The sequence below is a fragment of the Vipera ursinii genome (assembly GCF_947247035.1).
Source record: "Vipera ursinii genome assembly, chromosome: 1".
Taxonomy (NCBI): domain Eukaryota; kingdom Metazoa; phylum Chordata; class Lepidosauria; order Squamata; family Viperidae; genus Vipera; species Vipera ursinii.
The window spans coordinates 88,736,011-88,749,977 of record NC_139512.1 but is presented as its reverse complement, the minus strand read 5'-3'; positions in this window follow the sequence as shown (position 1 = coordinate 88,749,977).

The window sequence follows — 13,967 nt, the reverse complement described above, 5'->3', positions numbered from 1 at the left end:
ATTATTACAGCTTTACCATGAATATACATATATATATATATATATATATATATATATATATATATATATATATACACACATATATATATAAAATGCTTGTTAACTATATATATATAAAATGCTTGTTAACTATTTAGATTACCTTGCTAGGCCCCAAACATGGGACAAATCTTTATTTCCTGTTTCAGCCTAACCGAAGGCCATTGACAGGCAGTAGTCACAACAGTGACAGCTCATATTTGTGTAAATTTTTTAGATTGAATCACATAGAGGCCTAGAGGTAAAAACAACTGCCTAATGTGCAATCAGCCCATGTTCGAATCTCAGAAGGGTATGGCTGACTGATGAAAACAAATAAGTTTGAAATGCATATCAGTCTCCCTTTAATTCTTTGTTAGCAATCTAAAAAAATTTACACACACACACAGACACACAGACACACACACACATATATATATATATATATATATATATATATATATATATATATACACACACACACACACACACACACACATCTTAAATAGCCATTAGTAAGACCATGGGAAAGTGTTTCAAACACACATACATAAAAGAGCCATCTCACTGTTTCTAAGGGATTCCCTAGCCTGCTGGAAAAACCACATTTTGAGAGATTTCAGTAGGGTTAAGGATAATTTTACCTGAGGAACGGAATGATGTTCCATAGGACAGGTGCCATGACAAAAAAGGGCTGATCTTCTGAGTCCCATCAGATGAAACCACTTAGCAGATGGGACCCATAACATGCCCCTCCTGCCTGACCTGATGGGAGGGATAGAAAGTATTGGGGAGAGGTGGCCCTTCAAACAAGTTGACTGTTCTGTTACTTTTCTGTCAAACTATAATTTGAACATTCACATATTTGCACAATCTGCTTATTTGATACTCAGCTTATTCATATTTATTTATGTGCCATAATTTTAAACTAGGGAATATATGCGCTCATTGGGAGTTCTGCTGCTCACAGTTCTTTGTGAACCACAGTCTGAGTCAGGAGTACCAGTAAATCTAGTAGTAAGTTCTGAGCTCTTGAATTTCAGATGACATTGGGTTAAGAATATCACACCATCACAGGAATCTGAATTGGATGTGCTTTAAAAAAAAAAACAAAAAAACCCCACCACCATGAATTTTATTACAGTCTAGAAAAGATAATGACATCATGTAATCCACACAACCAGGTTAGATAAAGCATTCAAAGCGATAGCTATCTTATCACTTTTAGCTTGAATTGGGTTTATTGGAATCCATTCATCATTTTCATTACCATCATTTTAATGAGAAAGGTTCTCTGCTTCACTTTTAATCTTCCCAACCTATAATATACATCCTGGATATAAAGTAAGCAGCAGACATCACTGGGCACATTTTTTGTGCGTTTTGCTTTGCTTGCAGCAATCTTCAGATAATGAGAACCAAGAAGGCAAACGAAGATATGTAAGGGAGACAGTATCAGCACACATCAGTCTGAAAATAAAAGTGTCTGGCTGAGTTGTAACATAGTTCAGAAATCCCAAGGGGATAATGTTTGTAACACAAAAGTTGAGTGGTCTTACAATGTGTTAGCGATAGATGCTAGCGAGAATGTGTATGTGTATTGATCAAGTTAAAAATCTGTAGTGGCTGTAAGGTCTGCTTGTCTCATTATGCTTTTGCAGTTACGTCTGTAGTTCTGATTCCTAGTGAATTAAGTTTTCCTCTTTATGTTTTCCAGTGTGGAATTGTATACATTTATGGGCTTTGATAGAACAGAAGAGTAAAACTGAGACAAAATGCCCTTAGCTCAGCCCTTCCTAAATTTTACCTGTTCTTTCAAGTTCTTGTCTTCCCCACATTTTCCTCAGGAGGAAAATAGATGTTATTTAATATAGGCTTTCATCTATTACCTAACACCATTTTCTCTTTGGTTTTCCTTTCTTAGGTTAACACTGTGTGCTTCTGTGAGCTCTAGCAATGTCCAGGGTTCCCCTTTCTCCACTGCCAATAGCACAATATGACTTTATGAAGATAAAGTTGCCTCAGAGAAAGTCAGGTGAACCTATCAGTCTGCTTAAACCAATGCTGTTCATTTCAGCTGACAACAGCTACTTATGTGTGAGGCAGTGGAGATCTGACCTAGCTCTTTTGCCTTCAAGCGTTTTAGCAACTGATGCTGAAGAATGAACTTAGAACCTTTTGTACTTTTGACTTGTACCTTCCCCTCTTGTTTGTGCATCTCTTCCCTCAGCCTTTTCTCATTAATAGCTTTATTCTCCTTCCATCCCTCCAAATCATCCTTAAAATATCCTCTTAGCTCTTCCTTCTTCTTTTTTCAGCTGTCACCTCATCCACTTCATTCTATTTCTCAGCAATTACTGACTGAACCCACATTTGTGCATCTTCCTTTTTCATATCCTTGGCATCAGCCTTTTCTTGACAGTTTTTCAGACTTGTTTTGATCTGTTCTGCTCAACAGAACGGCTTTTCCCAAAGATCCTGGAACTAGAAATTCCTTTTGGCAAACTCAAAGCCTGCTTCTTTTTGTCCATTCTTTTATTTTCAGTAAGGATGAGTATTACCATGTTTGCTTTTAATAAGATGGGGACAAAGTCATACAGTATCATTGTAAGCTAGATAACATAACTCTAGCCTCCCAGTTTTATGTTCACAATAATTATGATTGACTGTGGCCTTCAAGCCTAATCCTGAACAAAAAAGTAGATGTATTTACACTGGACTAAAAATTACCAGAAATTACAAGGATGGCTATTTGCATAAATGTTCAACAGATTCTGCAGTATTCTGGAGATGTGATTGCTTTTTGTTCTGGAGCACTTCAAATCTCATGAATTCTTTTACAGTGATTTATTTGTTCTACCCAAGTGCTGCAAGGAGAATTTCTGACCTGGTGAAATGTGAGATAAAACATGGCAGATTGAAGGAAGATGACTTTTTCTGCATGGCATCTTCAGCAATCACTGTGCTCCGCTAACTTTCAATCACATGGGTACCTTTTGCATCCCTTATACTGTATGTGACCTACCTTGTTCTAACTGTAACAGAATAAAAGAGTTGGAAGGGACCTTGTATGTCTTCTAGTCCAACAGCCTACTCCAGCAGGAAACCCTATACAATTTCAGACAAATTGTTATCCAATCTCTTGTTAAAAACCTTCAGTGTTGGAGCACCCACAACTTCTGGAGGCAAGTCACTCCATTTATTAATTGTTCTAACTGTCAGGAAATTTCTCCTTATTTCTAGATTCTCTCCTTGATTAGTTTCCATCCATTGCTCTAGTTCCTTTTTCTACCCTTTTGGAGAGAAAGGTTTGTCAGAACTCTGTTTCATCTTCTACTAAGTGTAGAGTTTGTCTCCCAGTAGATGTCAGGGTAGTTAGAGTCCCCCATTACTACTGTGGTGTGCTTCCAACACAACTTAGTTAGCTGATTAATAAAAAGTTCATCTATTTTCTCTGTTTAGTTGTGTGGCCTATAGTATACAGCTATGGCAATATCATTCTTTTTTTCCTTTTATAATTCCTTTTTTCCTTTTATAATGACCCAAACACATACAAGGCAGTTTTCAACATTGTTCTGCTATATTTCTATAGAGATATAGTTATTTCTTATTTTATTTATTTATTTTATTTTTATTACATTTATATCCCGCCCTTCTCCGAAGACTCAGGGCGGCTTACAAGCTTAGCAGTAGCCTTCATTCTATGTATATGCCTGCTTGTTAGGGCTTTCACACACACCCCAAGCGGCATTATTACAAAGTCAGCTTAATTGCCCCCAACAATCTGGGTCCTCATTTTACCTACCTCGGAAGGATGGAAGGCTGAGTCAACCTTGAGCCTGGTGGGACTCGAACCTGCACTAATTGCAGGCAGCTGGTGTTACTTAAGGAGGCATTAGCCCACTGCTCCACCAAGGCTCATTATATAGAGAGAGCCGAATTCCTCCTCCTCTTTTATTAGGTCTGTTTCTTTTAAACAATTTAAATCCCTCTGCATGTATATTCCATTCATAGGTTTCACCCCACCAGGTTTCATTCCCACCAAGTGGTTTTAGGAGCTTTGCTAGATTTTCTACAATTGAACAATCAGATGGGGTGGGTGAATCTGTTCAGAAATTGTGTTGCTTAGAATGTTCACAACAAATGTATGCAACATACCACACACTGCTGCTGAGACACAATAATTCCTTATCAGGAATCAATTTATAAAGGGGTCTTGTTTATAGAAAAGGTCAAAACAATTTCTGTTAGTTCATATTGTTTTATTATATGGGTAGGTCTGTGCAAATCTCTGGAGAGTTGTATTTATTCATAGCCCCTTCTAAGTTGTTTCAGAAAAAAAGCCCCTTGTCTTTTTAAAAAAGAAGCAAACCTACCATATTAGGTTTCTTTGCCTCACTCTGAAGCTTTTGTTGGAATACATGTTAGAATGTATTTTATATTGCAACAACTATTCAGCCAGTAGATGGCAGTGTTTAGTTTTCATCTATGGTTATAATCTATGGTTCTTTCTGTTCTGAGGAGAGTTTTCTATGACAGTTGAAACTTTGAAGCAGTGAGGCCCAAGGTGACTATACAGTATAAATTTGATCTGTATAAAACCCAGAGATATACTCAGATAAACCAGGTAAACCTGATATAAACCCAGAGATAAACCCACTATAAGTCCAGAATAAGTCCAGATTAGAAGAGAAATATAAAGTTCAGCATAGAACAGAGAAAACTGGTCATAAATAAGTGCAAATAAGTGCAAGATACAGCAACAGAAAGAAGACTGCAGCAGAATACAAGAAAATGGCCAATAACAAAGCTGGAAAAAAGATTTCATTTGCAAATCTGACACCAGAACTACCAGTCTTGGAAATTCAAGATGAAAATGCTGCTAATAAGGGAAGGTGTATGGAAATATATAAATTAAGCTAGAGCAGAACACCTTCAGATGAGTGGATAGAGAAAGATCAGAGCACAATCTCCCTTAGCATAGAAGATGATCAAATCATACACATATGTATAAGTGAAATTGCTAAAGAAATGTGGGAAGGATTACAAAAAGTGCATGAAAGAGCTAATCTAAGTAACAGACTTTATTGATCTGAAAGCTATACCAAACCAAGCTGATGAAACACAGGATAGGTAAGATCACATAAGACATATCTTGGAAATGGTTGAACCTGAGAGGTATAGGAAAACAAACAAACGAACAAACAAATAAATAAGTGAAATGAAAGATGTTCATGTCATAGCACTATTACTTAGTGGTTTACAAGAAAGTTATGAAATGCTTGTCACAATGCTTGATGCATGTTCAGATAATGAGCTAACATTGGAATATGAGCATAAAACAGAAAGCATTAAAAGAGATGGTGCTTCTGTTGCAGAGTCTGCTTTAAAGATGAAAAATAGGAATAAAAACAGTTACATGAAGCAAGAAACATGTGAATGCTTTGTATGCAAGAAAAAGGGTCATAGAAAAGCTGGTCACAGAATCTGGAAAGCTAGAATGCATAAACTACAAAAAGTCAAAAGTGTGAAGAAAGAAACTGATTTTGATTCAGATAATTAATATATTTTTCAATCCAAAAGTTGCACCTCATCTTTGCAGGCATGGTGTGTTGATTCAGGAGATACGAGTCACATGACAAATGACAGATATTTCTTTACTGACCTTGACCAAAGTAAAACAGAAAAAATTATCACAGCTAGTGGGCAAATAATAGAATCAGAAGGAATAGGAGAGTGCATTTTTTATTCTCCTATTTCTCAGACCGTCACAAGAAAGATACGTGTGAAAAATGTATTCTATGTCCCTGCTCTTGAAACAATATTTATCAATGGAGCAGTTCACAAAATAAGGAAAAGTAGTGACCTTCAAAGGGGATAGTTGTGTCATCACAAAAGGGGATATCTTACTTGCAAGGGCTAAAATTACAGATGAACTGTATTAGCTGAACTGCAATCAGGTTGCTAATACTGCCAAGGAGGAAAAACATTCAAACTGCATTCACACATGGCACAGACAAACTGGACACAGAAGTCCTGATATAATAAAGAAATTAACTGAGAAAGACTATCCAAGTGGAATGAAAGAAAAAAACCAGGACACAAGAGGTTTCAGTCAGGAGATACATCAGAAGCAATAAAGGCATCCCAGCCAAACTTCTGTCCTATGTTGCTCATGAAGATATGGGAAGGAGAATCCAAAAGAGACCGCAGTCGCCACCCTGGTCCCCCAGCCCAGCCCAACCAGACCCTGAGCCCCAGAAGCTCCAGTGCCAGCTTTTTGGAGAGCCAAGGCTGAAGCAGCATAAGCAGCACCAGCTCTATGGACAGCCAGGACAGCAAGAAGAAGAGGAAGAAAAAGGACAAGAAGAAGCATAAGAAACAGGAAACAGAACTAAGATCATAAATGGGACTATTATAAGGAGTAGTTGTTGAATGGGGGTGTTGGAATACATGTTAGAATGTATTTTGTATTTCAACAACTACAGAAGTAGTCAGCCAGTAGGTGGCAGTCAGCCAGTAGGTGGCAGCATCTATGGTTTTAACCTATGGTTCCTTATGTTCTGAGGAGAGTTTCCTGTGACAGTTGAAATTGTTAAACAGCAAGAAACATGGTGACTGTACACTATACATTTTATTTTATCTGTATGGTTATGTAACCATCCTCTGCAACCAATCTGCATCACTATATAATCCTCTGCTACCATTTCTATATAATAAAACAGAATTTTATAAAAACTCTCCCTATAATTTCCTTGAATGGAAGAGCTTTCTCTTTATGTGTTATGGACATCAGAAGCCCACCCAATATTTTGACAAAACAAATCCTGTCATCTGTGTGCATCACTGAAGTGAATCACTTGTCTTTGCAGCACAGCTACAATATCTGGCACATTTAGTTCATGTAACACTTGTACCATGTTTGTATATATTGGCTTTTATACATCCATATTTGTTGCTCATAAAAAATATTGCTCATATTACTTAACTTTCTTAATGATTCTGATAAATTTAAGCAAATACCCAAGTAATTACTGATACATATATCAGTTGTGTTTAACACATTCAGTTGTGTTTAATTGAATCCTATTTATATAACTTCTGTAGTTTAACTTGCAATTTTTCTGTATTTATCAGTTTTTATAATACCTCCAAATCTGGAATCATTGGGTATAGTAGTCTAGTTTTAAATATTGTACTAAAATGGTCTCAGAACAATCCCAAAGGAGATTCAGAGGCACGTAACAGTTTGTTTTCCAGCATTTTCTGTCCTTATTTTCAGATTGCAATAATATATCTATTTTTCTAAGATTAAGCCTGTTGAACTCACTGAAATTTGAGCAGAGTATATTATCCTCTTTGGGATCAAAAAACACACGATTTCTGTATGACTCTTCAGTATCAGTTTAACACTTGATGCTACAATTATGCTCCTGCAATTAAGATTGTTATTTATTAATAATTGTTTTTTATGTTTTAGCTAAAGTAGTAAAGTACATTGTTGCCCTTATCTGTTGCCTAATAAAAATATTTGCACTCATTTTGTGCCTTAGCTAATTTGGTAAATCCAAGACACAGAAAAATAAAAGAGAAAAAAAGATAGGGAAAGAGATTACTTTAATACCTTTTCATCATGTTTCTTGTAATCACATATGATGAACCAATCACCCTAACCTATAATTGTGGTCATGGCAAAATAATTTATCAAGGAGACCTACACATTGGAGACAGTCCAATTATTATTACCTGAAAGCTAGCTGTTTACACTGAATCACAGGTCTCTTGGACCCAAACAAGTCACAAAGTTACATAGATCTTGTGTAAAATGTCAATTAAATGTTGTATCTTTCATGGTATGAAAACCTTATAGATGTATTCCATGAAATGCACCATAACAACTTTGATTGATATACAAGTTACACAAGACTAATTGTTATTCTAATACAGTATGCATCCCCTATATTTTGCTGCAGAAATGAGATAAGGAAGTGTCTACTCTACTCCAGGCATAACTCTATAATCTGTTATTAGCCATAGATTGATACAATAATAAAACATATTCTTAAAGGTGTGACAAGAGTGATATATCGAGAAATATATGAAGAACAAACATATATACATAAAAACACTACATTCATATAAGTGAAGAGAGGTTACAAAATTGATCCAACCTGAATTCTCATTCCAACCCACTATGTATACATGGCTTTACTTCATTTACTGTAATTAAATCCTAAATCCTGAACAAGTACTTCTTTGGGGTCCTTGATACGCTCTGAGCTTTCTTGAGACATTTCATTACCAAACTAGGTACTGTCATCAGTTAACCTGTTTAACAGTTTATCACAGTTCAACTCTGAACTACAAATATTTTCTTCTATAAGTACATCTTCATTCTTCCACACATCAACAATATAACGCAGTTCCAAAAACATCAAAAATGAAAAGGGTCCTAAAACAAACTCAGCTAAGAAATAAGGCAAAAAAGGTTAACTGCAAAATAATTTCCTGAAAATATAAGAAGTTTGTTTGCTTGTTTGCTTGTTTTATAAGGAAGTACTTACATGTGCTTCTGTATCTGAAAGCAAAAAGTTATTCCTTGGTACCATGGTAACGATCTCTGCTTCAGATTGTACAGAAGAATGAAAACGTATTTTCCCCTTTGAAGTAGTTTTCTTTAATTTCCAGCTGCTAATTTTAAAAGGCAGCTCTATTTCTGCCTCCTTTTGGACATTCTGTTTGGTTTTCTGTATCACAGAGGCCCTTCTAGGTGGCATCGGTTGGCCATTTGAGGATAAGAAGAAGACACAAATAGCAAGAAAATTCTCTGGAATCCTCATTGCCTTAGACTGATACAAAAGGATCACAGGAAAAATAGCTGGAGGTGTTCTGCTGTGATACTAAGGAGTCTGTCCTAGAGGCTATATGACTGCTGGGATCTCCCTTTTTTATTTTTTGGAGAGGAATATCCATCTATACAAGTTGTCTTCCCATGGCTATGAAAAGTTTTGCATGCTGTGCTACATAGCAATGGACTTCTTATCTCAGAGGGGGGAAAAAGAGAAGGTCTGTTTGAGTTTTGCACAGATGTGATTGTGAGTGTATGGTCTGCTGCCTCAAGACATCTTCTTAATAGTAAGAGATTCACTTCATAAGATTCATGTTCTTAAAAAAAAGTGTGGAAATGCTTGCTAGATGGCATCTTGGTGAATGTATCCAAAAGAATTTCTTCCTTTGAACAATTACATAGACCAGTATTTACTTCCTTTTCTAGATCACTCATTGGTGGCGTTTCACATCAATGTGTTTGTTGCAAGAATTTAATTACTCCAACAATTTCTAGTAACCCTGGCTTATATGCAGTGAATGAAAAGTAATAGCTTCTAGGCAAGACTGGATACTGCCATGCATTGTGCCTCAGTGGATGAAAGTGCAATAGGATCACCCCTGAGGAAAAGAGAAGTCAGTGGTGGAGTTATGGTTGGAAGATGCCTGCCCAGCTAATTCTGAGTTGAAGTGTGAAGCCACCAGCAACTTTAATTTCCCACTAGACTATCCATGATCCTCTGGGTCAGTTTTCGTTCTATAAATTATATAGGCTGGTGTTGTTTCCCTTCCCCTTGCAATCCGCCAAAAAGCCCCAGTGGTGCCTTCTCCTCCTTGGTTGACCGATGGAACAGCCTGACACTTTACTGGCAGGAGGAGGAACCAAGAGAGCTGCAGATCCTGAGGAAAACTGCATCCCCCTTTCTCAATCTGATATGTTCCCAAGATCCCCCTCTCTCCAGGGAGGAAGAGGTCTCGGATATTGGTTGCTGGCACCATTCTACCATTCCTACTTTGCTAGCAGCTATCCTACTTGTTCCATCCTCTTTAGTCTCCACATATAATATAGATTTGTACTATTTCCCCTTCCCTCACAACCCTCAGAAGAGCCCAATAAAGAGTTCTCCTCCTCCTCCCATATGTCTGCCTGCCAACTTGCTGGGGGAAGGGGGAACAAAGAGACTGGTGGGCTATGAGGAAAACTACCTCCCTATTCCATTATGTTCTCCAAGGGATCCCTCCCTCAATGGACGAAGAGGACTCACTTCATCACTGGTGCCCCCTAGCCAGCCCTACCTCATCATCAGGCATCTATGTTGCTTCCTTGTTCTTCCCTCATTGTTGTTGTTGTTGTTGTTGTTGTTGTTAGATGCAAAGTCGTGTCTGACACATTGTGAACCTATGGACAACGTTCCTCCAGGCCTTCCTGTCCTCTACCATCTTCTGCAGTCCATTTAAGCTCACACCTACTGCTTCAGTGACTCCATCCAGCCACCTCATTCTCTGTTGTCCCCTTCTTCTATTGCCCTCAGTCTTTCCCAGCATTAGGCTCTTCTCCAGTGAGTCCTTCCTTCTCATTAGGTGGCCAAAGTATTTGAGTTTTAGCTTCAGGATCTGGCCTTCTAAAGAGCAGTCATGGTTGATGTCCTCTAGGACTAATCGGTTTGATTGCCTTGTAGTCCAAGGGACTCACAGGAGTCTTCTCCAGCACCACAGTTCAAAGGCCTCAATTCTTTGGCGCTCAGCCTTTCTTATGGTCCAACTTTCACTGCCATACATTGCAACTGGGAAGACCATAGCCTTGACTATATGCACTTTTGTTGACAGGGTGATGTCTCTGCTTTTTAGTGTGCTGTCTAGATTTGCCATGGCTTTCCTTCCAAGGAGCAAGCATCTTTTAATTTCTTGGCTACAGTCCCCATCTGCGGTGATCTTGGAGCCCAGGAAAATAAAATCTGTCACTACCTCCATTTCTTCCCCATCTATTTGCCAGGAATTGAGAGGGCCAGATGCCATGATCTTGGTTTTCTTAATGTTAAGTTTCAACCCAAGTTTTGCACTCTCCTTCTTCACCCGTAACAAGAGGCTCTTTAGTTCTTCTACACTTTCTGCCATTAGAGTGGTATCATCTGCATATCTTAGGTTGTTGATATTTCTTCCGGCAATCTTAATTCCAACTTTTGATTCATCTAGCCCTGCCTTTCTCATGATGTGCTCTGCATATAAGTTAAATAGGCAGGGTGACAGTATACAGCCTTGCCGGACTCCTTTCCCAATTTTGAACCAATCAGTGGTTCCGTGTCCAGTTCTCACTGTTGCTTCTTGGCCCACATATAGGTTTCTCAAGAGACAAATAAGATGGTCTGGTACGCCCATCTCTTTAAGAACTTGCCACAGTTTGTTATGATCCACGCAATCAAAGGCTTCAGCATAGTCAATGAAGCAGAAGTAGATGTTTTTCTGGAACTCTCTAGCTTTCTCCATGATCCAGCATATGTTGGCAATTTGATCTCTAGTTCCTCTGCCTCTTCGAAATCCTGCCTGCACTTCTGGTAGTTCTCGATCCACATACTGCTGGAGTCTAGCTTGTAGGATTTTAAGCATAACTTTACTAGCATGAGAAATGAGTGCAATGGTGCAATAGTTTGAACATTCTTTGCACTGCCTTTCTTTGGAATTGGAATGTAAACTGATCTTTTCCAATCCTGTGGCCACTGTTGAGTTTTCCAAATTTGCTGGCAAATTGAGTGTAGCACTTTTACTGCATCGTCTTTTAAGATTTTGAATAGCTCAGCTGGAATACTGTCACCTCCACTAGCTTTGTTGTTACTCAGCTTTTCTAAGGCCCACTTCACATTCTAGGATGTCTGGCTCGAGGTGAGTGATTACCTCATTGTGATTATCAGGAACGTTAAGCTCATTCTTGTATAGTTCTTCTGTGTAATTTTGCCACCTCTTCTTAATCTCTTCTGCTTCTGTTAGGTCCCTGCCATTTTGGTCCTTTATCATGCCCATTTTTGCATTAAACGTTCCCTTCATCTCTCCAATTTTCTTGAAAAGATCTCTGGTCCTCCATATTCTATTGTTTTCTTCTATGTCTTTGCACTGTTCATTTAAGAAGGCATTCTTATCTCTTCTAACTATTCTCTGGAATTCTGTATTCAATTGGGCGTATCTTTCTTTTTCTCCCTTGCCTTTTGCTTCCCTCCTTTCCTCAGCTATTTGCAAAGCTTCCTCAGACAGCCATTTTGCTTTCTTGCATTTCTTTTTCTTTGGGATGGTTTTGGTTGCTACCTCTTGTACAATGTTGCGAACCTCTGTCCATAGTTCTTCAGGCACTCTGTCTATCATATCTAATTCCTTAAATCTATTTGTCACTTCTACTGTATATTCAACAGGAATATGATTTAATTCGTACCTGAGTGGCTTAGTGCTTTTCCTTACTTTCTTCAGTTTAAGCCTAAACTTTGCAATGAGAAACTCATGGTCGGAGCCACAGTCAGCTCCTGGTCTTGTTTTTACTGACTGTATAGAGCTTCTCCATCTTTGGCTGCAGAGCATATAGTCAATCTGATTTCTGTGTTGACCGTCTGGTGATGTCCATGTGTAGAGCCGTCTCTTGGGTTGTTGGAAAAGAGTGTTTGCTATGACCATCGTATTCTCTTGACAAAATTCTATCAGCCTGTGCCCTGCTTCATTTTGTACTCCAAGGCCAAACTTGCCTGTTATTCCAGTTATCTTTTGGCTTCCTACTTTAGCATTCCAATCCCCCATGATGATAAGGACATCATTTTTTGGTGTTAGTTCTATAAGGTGCTGTAGGGCTTCATGGAACCGATCAATTTCATTCTCTTCAGCACCGGTGGTTGGGGCATAGACTTGGACTACTGTGATATTGAATGGTTTGCCTTGGATTTGAACTGAGATCATTCTGTCATTTTGAGGATTGTATCCCAGTATTGCTTTTCCTACTCTTTTATTGACTATGAAGGCTACTCCATAATTAAGAGGTTTCAAATTTGAAATCAGTTCAAAACCAATCAGTGACCTCCTCTTCCTCCTTCTCTTCCTCCTCCCAAAACCAATCAATGACCTCCTCCTCCTCCTCCCTCTACTTCTTCTCCCCTACCTCATCAGCAGGCATCCATGTCACTCCCTTGTTCTTCCCTCACTTGCTATCACCATTAAGAAGTTTCAAATTTTGGCCTTAGTTCAAAACCAACCAATAACTGCTTGCTTATCATGTCTTGCCATTAGCCAATTGGGGACAGGGACAAAAAAAAGGATAGGAAAGAGGGTGGGATATGCCTCTTCCATCTTCCCTTGCACTAAGCCACGGGTGTCAAACTTGCTGTGTAACGTGACGTATCGTGACATATTGCAACTTTTTTCACATTGCTGGAGCTGGGGTGGGCGTGGCCTCTGCATGATGCAACCGGCCTGCGGGCCTCTGCAGTAAACAATCTACAAGTTTCTAGGAAGTATAGTCAGAAGGTGCAGTGGTGCTGAACTGGCCACAATGTCCCCAAATTTCATTCCCATGGGAGTCATAAGTCCCAGTATTTTGTAAGTTAACCCTTGTGAATTACCTTGGTTCAATAACTATTGTCCTATACCCCCCAATTTTATTCAAATGAAGGTTACAAATAAATAGAAACAAGAGTTTAATAATATAGCTATGATGTAATGTCTGGTCTGCTTATTTTACAACTTCCCAATTGCTGATAATTTCCTTTTCTGAGATTGATCATTGTTACATAAAGGTCTGAGTTCTAGATCTTTAAATGGTGTTCTACGATAAGCATTTCATTTGTTTTACTTCTTCCAATCCTAGTGTATTCTACGGTACCTGATATTCCATTTTTGATCAAGGAGAAAGCTTCTATACAGCCTAGATACTGAAATAAGATGTCATATTATCTTAGTCTAGAAGTTTTGGATGTGTTTGCAAACTTATAATTACCTTATTCTTGTGTACATAATTGGTTTGTTCTTGTTCACAGCAGGCAGTAATACCCATGAAGATTACAAGGTAAGCCCATCTGCCCTCTCTGCTTCTCTGGAGTAGCAACAAGGTCAGCCCTACTTAATATATCTCTGTCCTGTGAGCACTTGGTGAACCT